Here is a 20,000-nt window from a genome sequence, read left to right as displayed (position 1 = left end):
AGGAGAATTAAAGAGAATCTCTTAATCGTCAATATGATAAACTCTTCAGTGTAGGAGAATCAAAGATAATCTCTAGTAGGTCAAAAATGATAACCTCTTCAGTGTAGGAGAATCAAAGAGAATCTTTTAACCGTGAAAATTATAAACTCTTCAGTGTAGGAGAATCAAAGAGAATCTCTTAGTCGTCAAAATAATAAACTCTTCAGTGTAGGAGAATCAAAGAGAATCTCTTAGTCGTCTAAATAATAAACTCTTCAGTGTAGGAAAATCAAAGAGAATCTCATAATCATCAAAATGATAAACACTTCAGTGTAGGAGAATCAAAGAGAAGCTCTTAGTCGTCAAAATGATAACCTCTTCAGTGTAGGAGAATCAAAAAGAAGCTCTTAGTCGTCAAAATGATAACCTCTTCAGTGTAGGAGAATCAAAAAGAAGCTCTTAGTCGTCAAAATGATAACCTCTTCAGTGTAGGAGAATCAAAGAGAAGCTCTTAGACGCCCAAATGATAACCTCTTCAGTGTAGGAGAATCAAAATGAAGCTCTTAGTCGTCAAAATGATAACCTCTTCAGTGTAGGTGAATCAAAGAGAAGCTCTTAGTCGTCAAAATGATAAGCTCTTCAGTGTAGGAGAATCAAAATGAAGCTCTCAGTCATCAAAATGATAACCTCTTCAGTGTAGGAGAATCAAAATGAAGCTCTTAGTCGTCAAAATGATAACCTCTTCAGTGTAGGAGAAATCAAAATGAAGCCTTAGTACCATCAAAATGATAAACCTCTTCCAGTGTAGTGAATCAAGAGAAGCTCTTAGTCGTTCAAAATGAATAACCTCTCAGTGTAGGTGAATCTCAAAAGAGAAGCTCTTAGTCGTCAAAATGATAACCTCTTCAGTGAGGGAGAATCAGAAAAATGAAGCTCTTAGTCGTCAAAATGATAACCTCTTCAGTGTAGGTGAATCAAAGAGAAGCTCTTAGTCGTCAAAATGATAACCTCTTCAGTGTAGGTGAATCAAAGAGAAGCTCTTAGTCGTCAAAATGATAACCTCTTCAGTGTAGGTGAATCAAAGAGAAGCTCTTAGTCGTCAAATGATACCTCTTCATGTAGGTGAATCAAAGAGAAGCTCTTAGTCGTCAAAAGAAAATAAGCTCTTCAGTGTAGGTGAATCAAAAGAAGCTCTTAGTCGTCAAAATGATACCTCTTCAGTGTTGTGAATCAAAGGAGAAAGCTCTTAGTCGTCAAATGAATAACCTCTTCAATGTAGGTGAATCAAAAGAAGAAACTCTTAGTCGTCAAAATGATAACCTCTTCAGTGTAGGTTAATCACAGAGAACTCTTATCGTCAAATGAGAACTCTTCAGTGTAGGTGAATCAAAGAGTAGCTCTTAGTCGTCAAAATGATAACCTCTTCAGTATAGGTGAATCAAAGAGAAGCTCTTAGTCGTCAAAATGATAACCTCTTCAGTGTAGGAGAATCAAAGAGAAGCTCTTAGTCGTCAAAATGATAACCTCTTCAGTGTAGGTGAATCAAAGAGTCGGTCTTAGTCGTCAAAATATGGAACCTTTTCAGTGTAGGTGAATCAAAGAGAATCTCTTAGTTTCAAAATGATAACCTCTTCAGTGTAGGTGAATCAAGAGAAGAAGTTCTTAGACGTCAAAATGATAACCTCTTCAGTGTAGGTGAATCAAGAGAAGTTCTTAGTCCGTCAAAATGATAACCTCTCATGTAAGGTGAATCAAAGAGAAGCTCTTAGTCCTAAAAATGATAACCTCTTCAGTGTAGGAGATAATAATTAAAGAGAAGTTCTAGGTCGTCAAAATGATAACCTCTTCAGGGTTGTATGGCGAATCAAAGAGTCGCTCTAAGTCTTTAAAATGATAACCTCTCAGTGTAGGTGAATCAAAGAAAGGAAGCTCTTAGTCGTCAAATGATAACCTCTTCAGTGTAGGTGAATCAAAGAGAATCTCTTAGTCGTCCAAATGATAACCCCTTCAGTGTAGGTGAATCAAAGAGTCGGTCTTAGTCGTCAAAATGATAACCTCTTCGTAGGTGAATCAAAGCGAAGCTCTTAGTCGTCAAAATGATAACCCTCTTCATTGTAGGTGAATCAAAGCGAAGCTCTTAGTCGTCAAAATGATAACCTCTTCAGTGTTTAGTGAATCAAAGGCGAAGTCTTCTTTGCGTCAAAAATGATAAACTCTTCATTTAGTGATAAAGATGAAGCTCTTGTCGTCAAAATGATACCTCTTCGTTTAGGTGAATAAAGAGAAGCTCTTAGTCGAATGATAACTCTTCAGTTTTTATCTGAATAAAAGAGAAGCTTGTCGTCAAATGATAACCTCTTCGTTTAGGTGAATAAAGAAGAAGCTCTGTCGTCGTCAAAATGAAAACCTCTTCAGTGTAGGTGAATCAAGAGAAGCTCTTAGTCGTCAAAATGATAACCTCTTCAGTGTAGAGTGAATCAAAGAGAAGCTCTTAGTCGTCAAACATGATAACCTCTCAGATGTAGGTGAATCAAAGAGAAGCTCTTAGTCGTTCAAACATGAATAACCTCTTCAGTGTAGGAGAATCAAGAGAAGCTCTTAGGTCGTCAAATGATAACCTCTTCAGGGTTTAGGATTAATCAAAATGAAGCTCTTAGTCGTCAAAATGTATTAACCCTTCAGTGATAGGTGGAATCAAAAGGAGAACCTCTTAGTCGTCAAAATGATAACCTCTTCAGTGTGGAGAATCAAGGAAGAACCTTTAGTTCGTTCAAAATGATAACCTCTTCAGTGTAGGTGAATTCCAGAAGAGAACCTCTTAGTCGTCAAAATGATAACCTTCTCAGGCGTAGGTTGAATCAAAGAGAACTCTTATCGTCAAAATGATAACCTCTTCAGTGTAGGAGAATTCAAATGAGCTCTTAGGTTCGTCAAAATGATAACCTCTCAGTGTAGCGTGATCAAAGAAGAATCTCTTAGTCGGTTAATGATAACTCTTCATTGTAGGAGAATCAAAGAGAATCTCTTAGTCGTCAAAATGTAACTTCTTCAGTGTAGGTAATCAAAGAGAAAATCTTCTTAGTCGTTTAAATTGATAACTCTTCATTGTAGGAGAATCAAAGAGAACCTCTTAGGTCGTTCATAATGATACCCTCTTCAGTGTAGGGTGAATCCATAAAGAGAATCTCTTAGTCGTTTAAAAATGATTAACCTCTTCAGTGTAGGTGAATCAAAGAGTAACCTCTTAGTTGTCATAATGATACCCTACTTCAAGTGTAGGTGAATCCCAAAGAGAATCTTCTTAGTCGTCAAAATGATAACCTCTTCAGTTAGGTGAATCAAAGAGAAGCTCTTAGTCGTTCAAAAATTGATAACATCTTCAGTTAGGTTGAATCAAGAGAAGCTCTTAGTCATTCAAAAATTGATAACCTCTTCAGGTTAGCGGTTGAATCAAAGAGAAGCTCTTAGTCGTCAAAAATGATAACCTCCTTTCAGTGTAGCGGTGAATTTCAAAGAGAAATCTCTTAGTCTTCAAAATGATAAACCTCCTTTCAGTGTTAGGTGAATCAAAGGCAGAATCTCTAAGTCGTCCCAAAAATTGATAACCCTTCAGTGTAGGGAGAATCAAAGTGAAGCTCTTAGTCATGAAAATGCATAACCTCTTCATGTAGTAGGTGAATCAAAGAGAATCTCTTAGTCTTCAAAAATGAGAAACCTTCTTCAGTGATAGGTGAATCAAAGAGAATCTCTTTTTTAGTCCGTTCAAAAATGATAACCTCTTCAGTTTAGGTGAATTCAAAGAGAAATGCTCTTAGTCGTCAAAATGATAACCTCTTCAGTTAGTTGGTGAATCAAAGGAGGAAGCTCTTTAATTCATCAAAATGATAACCTCTTCAGTTAGTGGGTGAATTCAAAGAGAAGCTCTGTTAATCATCAAAATGATAACCTCTTTCAGTGTAGGTGGGAATCAAAAAGAGTCGCTTCTTAGTTTGTCCAAAAATGAGAACCTCTTCACTTGTATGGAGAAATCAAAGAAAAGAATCTCTTATGTCGTCAAAATGATAACCTCTTCAGTGTAGGTGAATCAAAGAGAATCTCTTAGTTGTCAAAATAATAATTTGATCAGTGTAAGAGAATCAAAGAGAATCTCTTAGTCGTCAAAATGATAAACTCTTCAGTGTAGGTGAATCAAAGAGAACCTCTTAGTCGTCAAAATGACAAACTCTTCAGTGTAGGAGAATCAAAGAGTCGCTCTTTAGTCGTCCAAAATGATAAAACTCTTCAGTGTAGGTGAATCAAAGAGTCGCTCTTTGTCGTCAAAACGATAACCTCTTCAGTGTTAGGAGAATTCCCCAAAAAGAAGCTCTTAGTCGTCAAAATGATAACCTCCTTCCACTGTAGATGAATCAAAGGAGAAGCTCTTAGTCGTCAAAAATGACAACCTCTTCAGTGTTAGGTGAATCAAAGAGAAGCTCCTTAGTTCGTTCAAAAATGATAACCGCCTTCAGTGTCAGGAAAATCAAATAGAAGCTCTAGTCATCAAAATTATAACCTCTTCAGTGTCGGAGAATCAAAGAGAATTTTCCATAGTCTCAAAATGATAACCTTTTCAGTGTAGGTGACTCAAAGAGAATCTCTTACTCGTCAAAATGATAACCTCTTCAGTGAAGGAGAATCAAAGAGAAGCTCTTAGTCGTCAAAATGATAACCTCTTCAGTGTAGGTGAATCAAAGAGAAGCTCTTAGTCGTCAAAATGATAACCTCTTCAGTGTAGGAAAATCAAATAGAAGCTCTTAGTCGTCAAAATTATAACCTCTTCAGTGTAGGAGAATCAAAGAGAATCTCATAGTCGTCAAAATGATAACCTCTTCAGTGTAGGAAAATCAAATAGAAGCTCTTAGTCGTCAAAATTATAACCTCTTCAGTGTAGGAGAATCAAAGAGAATCTCATAGTCGTCAAAATGATAACCTCTTCAGTGTAGGAGAATCAAAGAGAAGCTCTTAGTCGTCAAAATGATAACCTCTTCAGTGTAGGTGAATCAAAGAGAAGCTCTTAGTCGTCAAAATGATAACCTCTTCAGTGTAGGTGAATCAAAGAGTCGCTCTTAGTCGTCAAAATGAAAACCTCTTCAGTGTAAGAGAATCAAAGAGAAGCTCTTTGTCGTCAAAATGAAAACCTCTTCAGTGTAGGACAATCAAAGTGAAGCTCTTAGTCCTCAAAATGAAAACCTCTTCAGTGTAGGTGAATCAAAGAGAAGCTCTTAGGCGTCAAAATGATAACCTCTTCAGTGTAGGTAAATCAAAGAGTCGCTCTTAGTCGTCAAAATGATAACCTCTTCAGTGTCGTAGAATCAAAGAGAAGCTCTTAGTCGTCAAAATGATAACATTTCAGTGTAGGTGAATCAAAGCAAAGGGAAGCTCTTAAGTCGTTTTTTTCAAAGTTGAAATTAACCTCTTCAGTGGGTAGGAACAAATCAAAGGGCAAGAATCTTTAAGTCGTTCAAATGGAAAATCCTCATTCAGTCGTAGGAAGAATCCAAAGAGAACTTCTATTAGTCGTCAAAATGAAAACCTCATTAGTGTAGGAGAATCAAAGAGAATCTCTTAGTCGTCAAAATGATAACCTCCTCAGTATAGGAGAATCAAATCGAAGCTCTTAGTCGTCAAAATGATAACCTCTTCAGTGTAGGAGAATCAAAGAAAGACGAAAATCCTCTTTAGTGTAGGAGAATCAAAGAGAATCTCTTAGTCTTCAAAATGATAAACTCTTCAGTGTAGGAGAATCAAAGAGAATCTCTTAGTCGTCAAAATAATAAACTCTTCAGTGAAGGAGAATCAAAGAGAATCTCTTAATCGTTAAAATGATAAACTCTTCAGCGTAGGAGAATCAAAGAGAAGCTCTTCGTCGACAAAATAATAAACTCATCAGTGTAGGAGAATCAAAGAGAATCTCTTAATCGTGAAAATAATAAACTCTTCAGTGTAGGAGAATCAAAGGGAACCTCATAGTTGTCAAAAGAATTAATTCTTCAGTGTAAGAGAATCAAAGTGAATCTTTTAGTCGTCACAATAATAAACTCTTCAGTGGAGGAGAATCAAAGAGAAGCTCTTAGTCGTCAAAATAATAACCTCTTCAGTGTAGGAGAATCAAAGTGAAGCTCTTAGTCGTCAAAATGATAACCTCTTCAGTGTAGGAGAATCAAAGAGTAGGTCTTAGTCGTCAAAATTATAACCTCTTCAGTGTTGGTGAATCAAAGAGCATCTTTTAGTCGTCAAAATTATAACCTCTTCAGTGTAGGCGAATCAAAGAGAAGCTCTTAGTCGTCAAAATGATAACCTCTTCAGTGTAGGTGAATCAAAGATAAGCTCTTAGTCGTCAAAATGATAACCTCTTCAGTGTAGGTAAATCAAAGAGAAGCTCTTAGTCGTCAAAATGATAACCTCTTCAGTGTAAGTGAATCAAAGAGAAGCTCTTTGTCGTCAAAATGATAACCTCTCCAGTTTAGGTGAATCAAAGAGAAGCTCTTAGTCGTCAAAATAATAACCTCTTCAGTTTAGGTGAATCAAAGAGAAGCTCTTAGTCGTCAAAATGATAACCTCTTCAGTTTAGGTGAATCAAAGAGAAGCTCTTAGTCGTCAAAATGATAACCTCTTCAGTTTAGGTGAATCTAAGAGAAGCTCTTAGTCGTCAAAATGATAACCTCTTCGGTATAGATCAATCAAAGAGATGCTCTTAGTCGTCAAAATGATAACCTCTTCAGTGTAAGTGAATGAAAGAGAAGCTCTTTGTTGTCAAAATGATAACCTCTTCGGTTTAGTTGAATCAAAGAGAAGCTCTTTGTCGTCAAAATAATAACCTCTTCAGTTAGGTGAATCAAAGAGAAGCTCTTTGTCGTCAAAATGATAACCTCTTCAGTGTAGGTGAATAAAAGAGAAGCTCTTTGTCGTTAAAATGATAACCTCTTCGGTTTAGATGAATCAAAGAGAAGCTTTTAGTCGTCAAAATGATAACCTCTTCAGTTTAGGTGAATTAAGGAGAACTCTTAGTCGTCAAAATGATAAACCTCTCGGTTTAGTCGAATCACTAAACCGAAAGAGGTTATCATTATCATTTCGTCAAAAAATGATAAACTCTTTCAGTGTAGGTGAAACAAAGAAGAAGCTCTAAGTCGTCAAAATGATAACCTCTTCAGTGTAGGTGAATCAAAGAGTAGCTTTAAGTCGTCAAAATGATAACCTCTTCAGTGTAGGTCCTTCCTACCTTACAGACTTACATCTTGTTCGGGTTGCCCCAGGTCCCTCAGTGTGAGGCACCTCTAATGTCTACCAGAGAGTTGCTAGTACATCTTCCGGTATATTTGCATCTTCCAATCTTGGATGGTCTGGGATGCAGTTTAGATATTTGTCGAGCTTATTCTTAAAACATCTACGCTCACTCCTGATATATTCCTCAGATGAGCTGGCAACGCATTGAATAGACGCTGCATTATCGATGCTGGTGCGTAGTGGATTAATGTCCTGTGTGCTTTCCTTATTTTTCCTGGTATAGTTTTGGGCACTATTAATCTACCTCTGCTTGCTCTTTCTGAATATTTTTAGTTCCATGATATTTTCTGCTATTCCTTCTATCTGTTTCCATGCCTGAATTATCATGTAGCGTTCTCTTCTCCTTTCTAGACTATATAATTTTAAGAATTGTAGTCTTTCCCAGTAGTCTAGGTCCTTAACTTCTTCTATTCTAGCTGTAAAGGACCTTTGTACACTCTCTATTTGTGCAATATCCTTTTGATAGTGTGGGTACCATATCATATTGCAATATTCAAGTGGACTACGAACATATGTTTTATAAAGCATAATCATGTGTTCAGCTTTTCTTGTTTTGAAGTGCCGTAACAACATTCCCATTTTTGCTTTACATTTTGCCAACAGAGTTGCTATTTGATCATTGCATAACATGTTCCTATTCATCATCACACCAAGGTCTTTAACTGCTTCCTTATTTGTGATGGTCTCATTATTAGGTCCCTTATATGCATATAGCTTTCTTTCTCTGTCTCCATAATTTATTGATTCAAATTTATCAGAGTTAAATACCATCCTATTTACCTCTGCCCAATCATATACTTTGTTAAGGTCTCTTTGTAGAGCGTTCCTATCTTCATCACAAGTAATTTCTCTACTTATTCTAGTGTCATCTGCGAAACTACTCACTACCGAATCCTTAACATTATTGTCTATGTCTTCAATCATAATAACAAACAGTATTGCAGCTAACACCGTACCTTGCGGCACACCGGATATTACCTTGGCTTCATCCGATTTCTCGTCGTTTGCAATAACTATCTGTTTTCTGTTGTGTAAAAATTCTTTTAACCATCTTCCTACTTTATCCACGATAGTGTTTTCTAATTTTCTTCGCTAATATATTATGGTCTACTTTATCAAAAGCTTTTGCAAAGTCTAAATACACATCTGTTTCATTTCCGCTTTTCATATTTTTGAATATGTTCTCACGTGACTAACAGTTGGGTTTGTGTACTTTTTCCGGGTACGAAACCATGTTGTCCTTTATTAAAACAAATTATTTTTTATTAAATGTTTCATAATATTTTTCTTCATTACCCTCCCTTTCATACACTTTCATAATATGTGATGTTAGACTCACAGCCTATAATTACTTGCCTCTAGTCTTGATCCACTTTTGAAAGTAGGGGTAATATATGCTAATTTGTGCTCATCATAAAATCTTGCCTGTATCTACACTTTGTCTTAATAATATTGCAAGTGGCTTTGCGATAGAATGAACTACTTTCTTTAACAAAATAGCAGGAATTCATCAGGCCTGCAGCAGCTCCATTTTAATTTCATAATAACCTGCACAATATCAGCTTCATTAATATCTATGTCAGCTAAATATTCACTATTTTCATCCCTTACTTCTATATCATTATCTTCATTATCTATTCTAAGGGTGATTCTCGTCTTATATCGTTCTGCCAGTATGTTGCAAATTTCCTTTTTTTCATTCGTTAATCTCCCTTCAATTCTCAGAGGGTCCTATTTTTCTATTCTTCTTTTATTCATCTTCTTCGCATATGAGTATAATAGTTTGGGGTTTTGCTTGATATTAATAGGGTTTTTTCTTCCAAGTCCCGTTTTTCATTTTCTTTTGATTGTATAATCTTTTGTTCTGCATTTTCTATCTTACTTTTTAGTTCTATAACTTTCCATGCATTTTTTTCTTTTGCAAGACCTTTTTTCCACTTTCTGATTTTCTGGAACAAGATCCTTCTGTCTCTTGGTATGCATGAATGATGTTTACTTTTCTTCTTCGGTATATATTTTCCACTATTTTCTCCAATATTTTATATAATATCTCCGTATTTACCCTTATGTCACACTTACGAAATTTTATCCCATCTTGTTTAATTCTTCATTAATTTCTGACCATTTTATATTTTTACTGTAGAAGTTGTATTTTCCATATCCTTCCCGCACTTTTTCATTTCTTTGCACTTCATCTGCTATTTCTTCTATTTTCACTTGCTTTGGAATGAACTGTTAATTCTATGACATTATGGTCTGAAATACTCGCATTATAACTATTATTTCTTTAACATAATTCATCTCGTTCACAAATACTAGGTCTAAAGTATTTCCTTTCTTGTTGGCAGTGATTTATTTGTTGAATGTTGTATTCTAGTAGCATATCTAATAGCTTTTCAAATTGCCTCTTATCTTCTGCACTACTATTACTCTCTATTTTTTTATTATAGTATAAGTACAACCACAATCTCCTATTCGTTCTTTCCATTCTACGAAAGGAAAGTTGAAGTCACCAGATAGGAGAATAGTCCAGTCCTTGTGATTTCACATATCATCATCCAATTTTTCAATTATTAAGTCAAACTCTTTAGTATAGGAGGTCTATATATACTATGTTCATCATTTTTCAGATTCAAAAAAATTCTACCGCTATTAGTTCACATTCTTGAGTTACTATATTTCTCATATATTTTTCCTTGTTTTTTGTCTTCTCATATATTGCGGTCCCCCTTGATCCTATTTTTTCTATCTGATCTATAAGTTTGGAACCCTTTTATTTGATCATCATTCCCATTCGTCTCTTGGGATACCAGGTTTCACTTATCATTATTTATATCTATTTTCTTTTCATTTTGGGTTAGTTCTTCTAAGTACTCTATTTTTCTTTTTCCAGTTACTCGTAACTAAACCCTGCGCATTCCATCACTATGATGGTTTGCGTGTGTTCTCCTCAATTTAATACTGGTAGTAATAAGGATTTTCCCATGTCTCTTTTCCTGTTCTGGTATGTTGTTTCTTTTTTTTCATTTCCAGAAATTCTGACATTAAAAATCCAACTTTTCCATAATAATTTGATCTTCCTTCATCATAATTATTCATTTTTGTGTCTGAATCTGCAATTTTCTCCTCCTTTCTGCAATATCCTCTTGCATAATAAATACAGTTATTATCTCTTGAGTAGAATTTCGAGCTGATGCTTTGAAATTTTTTTTGTGCTGACACTGCATATCTCATTGGTGGTTTGCCTCTCTTTTACCTGATATTCTTGATTTCTCTCTTATTTGTTTCTTTCTTATTTGGATTTTATTACTTGGTTGGTTATTTATTTGATTATGATTCATGGCTACAGGGTGATATATTTGCATTTTTTGTCGAACTTACTTACTCCTTTTCCTTCTTTTAGGTTTTTACATATTTGGATGCAGATCTCTGCATCATCCCCATATCCATCTAAGTATGCACATTTACCATATATTTCATAGTTTGACATATCTTAGGATGTTTGTAGTAACATCTTTCTCCAAATCTGCAATTCCCTCTTTTCAAAAGGTTGCAGATTTTGTCTTTCTTGTCTATTTTTTCCTCTTTCCCGTCATTGTATAGATCTGGGTAGAGCCTCTTCGGGATTTGCTTTTCTGTTGTCATATCGTAATTTATTTCTTCGTAGGTATGCTGCTTTATTGCCTCATATGTAGTATCAATGAGTATCTCTGCATCCATACTTTTATCTTGTTCTTTGTTTTTCCTTATTTTTTTCTGTCATTTCATTTTTGTTTACTTCTCTTCCGTTTCCTCCTCTTCTTCTTTCTTCTTCTTCCTTCTTCTCTTCTTCTTCATCCTCAACTATTTGTACATTCAATCTTGATTTAATAACATTGTCTATCCATGATAGACATGTTGAACAAAAATTCTTTGTATCTTTTCTCAAATCTTGTATTACCTCAGCACACTGTGGATGGGTCGGAATGTTGCATGCAGCACATTTTCTGATTAGGTTTTGTGGATTGACTATCTATACCAAACCTTACACAGTTTGCATGCTTTTGGCATTCTTTTTCCTAATGCATCAATTAGGATATTCACAGATTCACCTTATTCATTTCTTTGTCGGAATATGTTGGTTTATGTATATTTTCTTTATGAGTCTCTTGACCACTTGGATTTTTATTTGGAACTTCTTCAATTATTTTCAAGATGTTTTCATTAGATTTGTTCCAGTTTGAAGGATTATATCCTTCTAATATATCTATGAATGCTTTTGTATCTTTTTGGTTAGGACTGTTGCTGATTTCATAGATAAGAGAAATGCCAGTTCCCTTCCTGCTACCTCATCGTATTGCGAATCTGCTAAACACGCCAAATTACGCCACCTCTTCCGCAGTTGGAACTTACTGCCATCTTGTTCTGATTTATAGTATTACACTTGATAAACTAACTTAGAAGACGCTTTATCCTACTATTTTCACACTAATCTTATCACCGATAGTTCACGAACACTTCTAGATATTTCTCAAATTCTAGTCGTATGTTAAACTTGTGATATCTGTTGATTAATCTGACTTCACGCGGGTACGTCTCACCAAGCAAGATGGCTACTACTGAGAATCAAAGAGAAGCTCTTAGTCGTCAAATGATAACCTCTTCAGTTTAGGTGAATCAAAGAGAAGCTCTTAGTCGTCAAAATGATAACCTCTTCAATTTAGGTGAATCAAAGAAAAGCTCTTCATTCGGTTATTCGGTAAAAAGGTAACCTTCAGTGTAGGTGAAATCAAAGAGATGCTCTTCTAGAGTCGTCAAAATGATAAGCTCTTTCAGTGTAAGGTGAATCAAAGAGAAGGAAGCTCTCAGTCAGTCTTCAAAATGATGAAGCTCTTTCAGTGTATTGGAGAAGCAAAAGAGAAGCTCTTTAACGCGTCAAAATGATAAGCTCTTCAGTGTTAGGTTGAATCAAAAACGAGAAAGCTTCTTAGTTCCGTCAAAATGATAAAGCTCTTCAGTTTTAGGTGAATCAAAGAAAAGGAGTCGCTCTTAGTTCGTCAAAAAATGAAACCTAACTTTCAGTGTAGGTTGGGAAACTCAAAGTAGAAGCTCGTTAGTAGTCCAAAAATGATAACCTATTCGGTTTATGTGAATCAAAGAGAAAGCTCTTAGGTCGGTCCAAAAATGAATTAACACCTTCCAGTTTAGGTGAATGGAAAGAGAAGCTCTTTGTCAATTCAAAAATGCAATAATCTTTTTGGTTTAGGTGAATCAAAGAGAAGCTCTTTATCATAAAAAGGATAAACTCTTCAGTGTAGGAGAATCAAAGAGAATCTCTTAGTCGTCAAAATGATAACCTCCTCGGTTTAGGTGAATCAAAGAGAAGCTCTTTGTCGTCAAAATTTTTGGTTTAGGTGAATCAAAGAGAAGCTCTTTCTCGTCAAAATTATAAACTCTTCAGTGTAGGAGAATCAAAGAGAATCTCTTAGTCGTCAAAATGATAACCTCTTCGGTATAGGTGAATCAAAGAGAAGCTCTTTGTCGTCAAAATCATAACCTCTTCCGTTTAGGTGAATAAAAGAGAAGCTCTTGTCGTCAAAATCATAACCTCTTCCCGTTTAGGTGAATAAAAGAGAAGCTCTTTGTCGTCAAAATCATAACCTCTTCAGTGTAGGAGAATCAAAGAGAAGCTCTTAGTCGTCAAAATGATAACCTCTTCAGTCTAGGTGAATAAAAGAGAATCACTTTGTCGTCAAAATGATAACCTCTTCAGTGTAGGTGAATCAAAGAGAAGCTCTTAGTCGTCAAAATGATAACTTTTTCAGTCTAGGTGAATCAAAGAGAAGCTCTTAATCGTCAAAATGATAACCTCTTCAGTTTAGGTGAATCGAAGAGAAGCTCTTAGTCGTCAAAATGATAACCTTTTCAGTTTAGGTGAATCAAAGATAAGCTCTTTGTCGTCAAAATGATAACCTCTTTAGTGTTGGTGAATCAAAGAGAAGCTCTTTGTCGTCAAAATGATAACCTCTTCAGTTTAGGTGAATCAAAGATAAGCTCTTAGTCGTCAAAATGATAACCACTTCAGTGTAGGTGAATCAAAGAGAAGCTTCTTTGTCGTCAAATGATAACTCTACAGTGTAGGTGAATCAAAGAGAAGCTCTTAGTCGTCAAAATGATAAGCTCTTCAGTGTAGGTGAATCAAAGAGAAGCTCTTAGTCGTCAAAATGATAAGCTCTTCAGTGTAGGTGAATCAAAGAGAAGCTCTTTGTCGCTTAAATGATAACCTCTTTAGTGTAGGTGAATCAAAGAGAAGCTCTTTGTCGTCAAAATTATAACCTCTTCAGTGTAGGTGAATCAAAGAGAATCTCTTAGTCGTCAAAATGATAAGCTCTTCAGTGTAGGTGAATCAAAGAGAAGCTCTTAGTCTTCAAAATGATAAGCTCTTCAGTGTAGGTGAATCAAAGAGAAGCTCTTAATCTTCAAAATGATAAGCTCTTCAGTGTAGGTGAATCAAAGAGAAGCTCTTAGTCGTCAAAATGATAAGCTCTTCAGTGTAGGTGAATCAAAGAGAAGCTCTTAGTCGTCAAAATGATAACCTCTTCGGTTTAGGTGAATCAAAGAGAAACTCTTAGTCGTCAAAATGATAAGCTCTTCAGTGTAGGTGAATCAAAGAGAAGCTCTTAGTCGTCAAAATGATAAGCTCTTCAGTGTAGGTGAATCAAAGTGTCGCTCCTAGTCTTCAAAATGATAAGCTCTTCAGTGTAGGTGAATCAAAGTGTCGCTCTTAGTCGTCAAAATGATAAGCTCGTCAGTGTAGGAGAATGAAAGAGAAGCTCTTAACCATCAAAATGATAAGCTTATCAGTGTTGGAGAATCAAGGAGAAGCTCTTAGCCATCAAAATGCTAAGCTCTTCAGTGTAGGAGAATGAAAGAGAAGCTCTTAACCATCAAAATGATAAGCTTATCAGTGTTGGAGAATCAAGGAGAAGCTCTTAGCCATCAAAATGCTAAGCTCTTCAGTGTAGGAGAATCAAAGAGAAGCTCTTACCCGTCAAAATGATAAGCTTTTCAGTGTAGGAGAATCAAAGAGAAGCTCTTAGCCGTCAAAATGATAAGCTCTTCAGTGTAGGAGAATCAAAGAGAAGCTCTTAGCCGTCAAAATGATAAGCTCTTCAGTGTAGGAGAATCAAAGAGTCGCTCTTAGTCGTCAAAATGATAAGCTCTTCAATGTGGGTGAATCAAAGAGAAGCTCTTACCCGTCAAAATGATAAGCTTTTCAGTGTAGGAGAATCAAAGAGAAGCTCTTACCCGTCAAAATGATAAGCTTTTCAGTGTAGGTGAATCTAAAAGTCGCTCTAAGTCGTCAAAATGATGAGCTCTTCAGTGTAGGAGAATTAAAGAGTCGCTCTTAGTCGTCAAAATAATAAGCTCTTCAGTGTAGGTTAATCAAAGAGTCGCTCTTAGCCATCAAAATGATAAGCTCTTCAGTGTACGAGAATCAAAGAGAAGCTTTTAGCCGTCAAAATGATAAGCTCTTCAGTGTAGGAGAATCAAAGAGAATCTCTTAGCCGTCAAAATTATAAGCTCTTCAGTGTAGGTGAATCAAAGAGAAGCTCTTAGCCGTCAAAATGATGAGCTCTTCAGGAGTAGGAGAATCAAAGAGAAGCTCTTAGTCGTCAAAATGATAAGCTCTTAAGTGTAGGGGAATCAAAGAGAATCTCTTAAGCGTCAAAATGATAAGCTTTTCAGTGTAGGAGAATCAAAGAGAAGCTCTTCGCCGTCAAAATGATAAGCTCTTCAGTGTAGGTGAATCAAAGAGAAGCTCTTAGCCGTCAAAATGATAAGCTCTTCAGTGTAGGAGAATCAAAGAGAAGCTCTTAAGCATCAAAATGATAAGCTTTTCAGTGTAGGAGAATCAAAGAGAAGCTCTTCGCCGTCAAAATGATAAGCTCTTCAGTGTAGGTGAATCAAAGAGTCGCTCTTAGCCGTCAAAATGATAAGCTCTTCAGTGTAGGAGAATCAAAGAGAAGCTCTTAACCGTCAAAATGATAAGCTCTTCAGTTTAGGTGAATCAAAGAGTAGCTCTAAATCGTCAAAATGATAACCTCTTCAGTGTAGGTGAATCAAAGAGTAGCTCTAAGTCGTCAAAATGATAACCTCTTCAGTTTAGGTGAATCAAAGAGTAGCTCTAAGTCGACAAAATGATAAATTCTTCAGTTTAGGTGAATCAAAGCTGTAGTCGTCAAAGAAACCTCTTCAGTGTAGGTGAATCAAAGGTAGCTCTAATCGTCAAAATATAACCTCTTCAGTAGAGAATCAAAAAGAACTAAACTCTAAGTCGTCAAAATGATAACCTCTTCAGTGTAGGTGAATCAAAGAGTAGCTCTAAATCGTCTAAATGATAACCTCTTCAGTTTAGGTGAATCAAAGAGTAGCTCTAAGTCGTCAAAATAATAACTTCTTCAGTTTAGGTGAAGCGAAGAGAAGCTCTTTGTCATTGAAATGATAACCTTTTCAATTTAGGTGAATCAACGAGAAGCTCTAAGTCGACAAAATGATAACCTCCTCAGTTTAGGTGAAGCGAAGAGAAGCTGTAAGTCATCGAAATGATAACCTCTTTAGTTTAGGTGAAGTGGAGAGAAGCTTTAAGTCGTCAAAATGATAACCTCTTCAGTTTACGTGAAGCTAAGAGAAGCTTTAAGTCGTCAAAATGATAATCTCTTCAGTTTAGGTGAAGAGAAGAGAAGTTCTAAGTCGTCAAAATGATGACCTCTTCAGTTTAGGTGAAACTAAGAGAAGCTCTAAGTCGTAAATGATAACCTCTTCAATGTAGGTGAATCAAAGTGTCGCTCTTAGTCGTCAAAAGGATAACCCCTTTAGTTTAGGTGAAGAGAAGAGAAGTTCTAAGTCGTCGAAATGATAACCTCTTCAGTGTAGGTGAAGAGAAGAGAAGTTCTAAGTCGTCAAAATGATAACCTCTTCAGTTTAGGTGAAGCGGAGAGAAGCTCTTAGTCGTCAAAATGATAACCTCTTCAGTTTAGGTGAAGCGAAGATAAGCTCTAAGTCGTCAAAATGATAACCTCTTCAGTTTAGGTGAAACTAAGAGAAGCTCTAAGTCGTCAAAATGATAACCTCTTCAGTTTAGCTGAAGCGGAGAGAAGCTCTAAGTCGTCAAAATTATAACCTCTTCAGTTTAGGTGAAGCGAAGAGAAGTTCTAAGTTGTCAAAATGATAACCTCTTCAGTTTAGCTGAAGCGGAGAGCTCTTAGTCGTCAAAATGATAACCTCTTCAGTTTAGGTGAAGCGAAGAGAAGCTCTAAGTCGTCAAAATGATAACCTCTTCAGTTTAGGTGAAGCGAAGAGAAGCTCCAAGTCGTCAAAATGATAACCTCTTCAGTTTAGCTGAAGCGGAGAGAAGCTCTTAGTCGTCAAAATGATAACCTCTTCAGTTTAGGTGAAGCGAAGAGAAGCTATAAGTCGTCAAAAGGATAACCTCTTCAGTTTAGGTGAAACTAAGAGAAGCTCTAAGTCGTCAAAATGATAACCTCTTTCAGTTTTAGTTGAAGGCGGAGAAAGACGCTAAGTTGTCAAAAAATGATCAAACGTCTTCAGTTTAGGAGAAGCAGAGAGATGCTCTTAGTCGTCAAAATGATAACCTCCTCATTTTAGGTGAAGCAAAAAGAAGCTCTAAGTCAAACGTTTTCAGCTAAAGTTGCGTCAAAACTAGGAACTAATAAACTCATTTGAACCATTTCTTGGAGGGCGGCTTTCAGGGATCATTGTGACCCATTGTCAGTCGCATCATCAGGCTCCCTGGTCAAGTTTCACTATGGGTTATTTTCCAACAGCAAAGTTGTTTACAATATTGCCAAGCCTTCCACTTTTATATGTCAGGGCCAGCATAGGATTATTGTACTTACATTAACTGATAAATAACAAGAAATGATAGTGGCAATAACAGTTGTATAGTATTGGCAATAGATATGAAGGGCATGTTAGCAAAGGTATACCATAATTTCGTCTCGGGTCAGTTTGAACTCTGACAGGAACGAAGCTGAGCTGTTAACGCGAACTGGAAGACTTCGCTGAAGAACTGAATCCTGGAAGATGGAAATTTCCAGAAAATAAATGTGTCTAGTCCCTCCCCAGCCCAAGTTGAACATTGAGTAACCCTTTTGCTCTTATATATATATATATATATATATATATATATATATATATATATATATATATATATATATATATATATATATATATGTAGTCTCGTCAGCGTTAAAGGCAAAAGTCATAACGCTCCACTCCCCTCACCCCACCCCCCCCTTCCCTTCCCCCATCCCCGAAGCATGGGAGGCCTTGGAAGGGGAGAGGATGACCTCTGGAGGAGGGGATGAGGAAAATGGCCTCTGGAAGTTCCTCCTCCTCCTCCTCCTCCTCGCTGAGGGATTCTGGAAAAGGCTGCCGCAGGGTCCTTAGAATATACTACGCTTATACTCCAGAGGGGTTTGAGGTAGACGCTCCTTGTCGAGGAGGAGGAGGAGGAGGAGGAGGCGGTGGAGGGGGAGGGGCTGGAAGGAAAGGAGGGAGGGAAGGGGGGAACACACAGGGAGACACGTAGTTCATTTTGATATGTCTCCAGGCGATATCTATTTTCCTGTTCGAAAAGACATATGGAATATCTATTCGATTTCATTCTTTACGACCCTGTGCACAGGCAGTGTTTTGTATGGGGTTTTGGACACGGAGAGAGAGAGAGAGAGAGAGAGAGAGAGAGAGAGCGTAAGCATCTTGGATTAACCTCATACATTCAGATTAATGGTTACAGACGTTACGGAGGAAATTGGTCAAAACGAGTTGTTTTTTATTTGTAATCTCCCCACTTCAGCTTCATATAACAGGAATATAAATGAGATATTTTTTAGCATTACTTAACCCCACCCCCACTCCCCCCCCAAAAAAAAATTAAATAAATAAAAAGCGAAACCTCAAAAGCAAATGTACTTTTACGGAAACGACCTAATAGAGATCATGGCTCTACTAAGAATAGAATATCTAAATACTCCTCTTGATAAAAAATAAAAAAGGCAAACGTGATGTCTGGCATTTTCATTTCCTCCTCCTCCTCCTCCTCCTCCTCCTCCTCCTCCTCCTCCTCCTCCTCCTCCTCTATCCCATATATTACAGGAAAAATCTCGAGTCTTATGAGAAATTCATCTCCAGAGGATCTGTAGCTTTTCTGTCGATGTTCCGTCACTTTGGACGGCGTCCATACAACAACAACCCCCCACCCCCTTTTATAAACAGGAAAAGGTTATAAACTGATTCGCGAAGACAGAATGGAGATTTGGAAACAGGTCTATCAAGATCGATTGGGAAAGTTGGTAGTTTTCACAGCATCGGTCATTTTAATTTTAATTCTGATTCTAAATTTGTGATTATCGAACCTGGTATTATTTATTATTTTTTTTAAAGATGAATAACGTTTCGTATCATGAGAAGAGTAATTTCGCAAAGATATTTCATTTTCTTAGAGTTTTAAGGAAATTTGTTTCGTTTCAGATTCCTGTCAAATTATGCAGAAATTTTTGTCATTAAATTTCCAGTGAGTTCTGTGGATATTTTTCGGTTTCAAATTCCATTGAGTTCTTAGGAAATTCTAGTTTCAAATTTCCATTGAGTTCACAAGAAATTTTAATTCCAAGTTTTCATTGAATTCTTAAGTAGTTTTACTTCCCAATTACCATTGAGCTCTTAAGAAATTCTAGCTCCAAATTTCCATTGAGTTCTTAGGAAATTCTTGTTTCAAATTTCCTTTGAGTTCTTCCGAAATTTTTGGTTCAAATTTCCTTCGAATTCTTCGGAAATTTTAGGTTCAAATTTCCTGAACTTCTTTACGAAATTTTAAGTTCAAATTTCCTTTTGAGTTCTTTTGGAAATCAGTCGTCGGAGAATCCCACGGATTGAGAAGTTCGGCGCTTGCTTCACTCGGCTCCAAAATCCACGGGAGCCTTTCTTTCCACGACCTCTCTTTCTTCGCAACGATCTCATGTACATAGTCGTTTGTAATGTATTCATACATCGAGGACTCCTCCCCGCAATATGGGTTTCCCTTATTTATCCCTATTTCTTTTCCCCCCCGCCCTTTTGTTATTCCCTTCATAAATCTGCCACAGAGCCTTTGAAGGCCATTACCATATTTTCGCCCGAAACCCAGTTCCGGAGGAGCCCCAGGTTTTCCCCTGAAATATGTCGCGCGGGGCGGGGGAGGGGGAATGCCAATCCTGAAATTCCTAAACAGGTCGAATCCCATTCCTCGATGGATGGGTCGAGGCAGAGTCGACTCCTCGCCGCCGACAAAACACGGAGGTCGATGGTCTATAGAGAGCCCACCGTTTTGGGGGCAAAAATTTAGGGGAGAAATATTCAGGGGAGGGAAAATTAAAAAAAGAAAAAGGTGGGGTGGGGGAAGGACGAAATTCTATAGGAAATAAATTCTTCCATGTCCTCAGATACCAACCGCGGCTTCTCTCTTCTCTCCCTTATTCCCTCCCGCGTTCCTGTCCTTCCGCAGGGGAAGAGATCAGAAGAAGAAGAAGGCATCCTCCACCTCCCTTCCCCCTCCCATCCCCCTCCCCCCGTCTTCCCACAGCCATCAACTAATTGATAAATTCCTGCAGTATCGACGATTCCAGACCTGTTATGGATTTCAGGTAATTTTA

Source organism: Macrobrachium nipponense, chromosome 30, assembly GCF_015104395.2.
Source record: "Macrobrachium nipponense isolate FS-2020 chromosome 30, ASM1510439v2, whole genome shotgun sequence".
Classification (NCBI taxonomy): Eukaryota; Metazoa; Arthropoda; class Malacostraca; order Decapoda; family Palaemonidae; genus Macrobrachium; species Macrobrachium nipponense.
Note: the sequence above shows the minus strand (reverse complement) of the source record.